Here is a 1980-nt window from a genome sequence, read left to right as displayed (position 1 = left end):
GGTTGCTATGAAGCTGGTTGGGCAACAGTTACGGAGGGGCCTTGCATTCAAGCTAGGGAACCGCCTTTAAGACTCAAAGGGAGGCCGGCCGGCCTGTGGCTCAGTCTGAGCACCGACCCATGAACCAAGAGGTCGCTGGTTCCATTCCCGGTCAGAGCACATGCCCGGGTTGCCAATCCCCAGTAGGGGGCCTGCAGGAGGTAGCCAATCAATGATACTTCTGTCTCTCTGTCACACGGCACGGAGCGCCCGAATAAATTCCTTTTAATTGACGGAAATCAGAGCTGCTCCTGGGCGAGGCTGTGGGGCTGCTTCCTGTCCCCAAAGGGCCTGTCTCGGGAGGAGTGACCTGGGGCCCTAACAGTGCGGGTTAGTCCCCTGGGGCTGGGGTGCCCCCTCCCCGCCGCTGGCCCCTCCCCCCCAGGAAGGGGCCCAGGTGCTCCCTGTGAGCAGGGGTCGCTATGTCCGCCTTGTAGCGATGAGCCTTCCAGTTCTGGGTGGGATGGTGTGTCCACAGCACGCGCCCACTCCTGCCCTGCGGCTTCCTCCTGGAGAGGGAGGCACCCCACCCCCACCCGTGGGGTTCAGGAGGGCCTGGCCCTCCCACGACTGCAACTCCCAGCCGAGCCTCCTGCCGGGACCCGGTCCATGGGGCCCCTCCCCAGGCCACACAGGGCATCGTGTGCTTTGGGCTTCCCCACCCTGCACCCCGTGAGGCCGCCCAGGGAGAGGCCTGGAGGCCAGGCTCTCTGACATCAGCTTCAGGGACCAGAGCGCCTCCTCACCTCCGTGGGGATGCTGGGCCCTCAGCGCCCCGCCCTGGTCCGTCCCGTCTGTAGGACCTGGAGTTCAGTCCCTTTGGCCTGGAGAGGGGACCGTGACCGCCCGCCTTCCCCCCACTGCCTCGCCCAGTGCAGAAAAAAAAAAACTGAAAGGGAGGCCAGCGTTGGGTGCGTGGCCCGCCAGCCCAGCAGCCTCCCAGATGACTGAGCGCAGACTTCTCTTGCGGCCTAGAGCGTCCCCGGAAGTTCCCGCGACACGGCCTCTAGGGCAGCTAAATGCACAGTTCTCCGTAAGCCTAGAGCGTCGGCGGAAGTGTCGCGCTGCCGCCTCCAGGGCAGCGGAGCGCAGGCCTCTGGCGGCCTAGAACGTCCCCGGAAGTGTCTGCGCTTCAGCTTCCAGGGCAGCTGAGCGCAGTCATCTGGCGGCCTAGAGAGTCGCCGCAAGTACCAGCGCCGTGGCCTCCAGGGCCGGGGGAAGCACAATTCTTCGGCGTCCTAGAGCGTCGCCGGAAGTGCTCGCGCCGCGGTCGCGGTCTCCATGGCAGCCGAGCTTTTTTTTTTGTTCCTCCCCGCGGCCTAGAGCGTCGCAGGAAGTGCCTGCGTGCGGCCTCCCGGGCAGCCGAGTGCACAGTCCTCCCGCAGCCTAGAGAGTTGCCAAAGGGTCTGCATCGCGGGTGAAGGGGCTGACTCGCTTCGGGCTGGCAGCGGGGACTGCAGGTGAGTTGCGACGGACGGGATCGGGGGCGGCTGACGCGAGGCCAGGGCGCAGGACCGCGTGTCCGTCCTGGGTTCTCCGGGGAAAGAAGGAGCCAGGGCCCCCGAGTTCGACCGCGGGGCCTTGGTAACTAGCCATGGGCACCTCGTTAACTAGCCACGGGGCCTCGTTAACTAGCCATTGGCACCTCGTTAACTAGCCACGGGGCCTCACTAACTAGCCACGGGGCCTCGTTAACTAGCCATGGGGCCTCACTAACTAGCCACGGGCACCGCATTAACTGGCCATGGGGACTGTGGCCGGACAGGCTCCCCAGCCCCACAGGCTGCTGCTCGCTGGTGCTGATGCTGGTGCTGACCTGGGAGCAGGCCTGGGGCTGTGAGGGGCAGTACTCTCTCTAGTCCCGGGTCACAGTGATGAGTGGAACCGGGACAAGGGCTGTCAGGCCGGGTCCCGCGCCTCCCAGCACCTCTGCCCGGCGTC

General features: G+C 65.8%; 1 protein-coding gene across 1 annotated transcript in view; it reads left to right on the top strand.

The window, feature by feature from the left end:
• LOC102248423 (zinc finger protein 41 homolog) overlaps nucleotides 1–1980 on the top strand; it is a 15148-nt gene that overhangs the window by 10999 nt on the left and 2169 nt on the right. The gene's annotated exons all lie outside the window — the stretch shown is intronic.

This window comes from Myotis brandtii, unplaced genomic scaffold (assembly GCF_000412655.1).
Source record: "Myotis brandtii unplaced genomic scaffold, ASM41265v1 scaffold2325, whole genome shotgun sequence".
Lineage (NCBI taxonomy): Eukaryota > Metazoa > Chordata > Mammalia > Chiroptera > Vespertilionidae > Myotis > Myotis brandtii.
The sequence above is the reverse complement of the archived record's forward strand: the minus strand, read 5'-3'. Positions and strand labels throughout refer to the sequence as shown.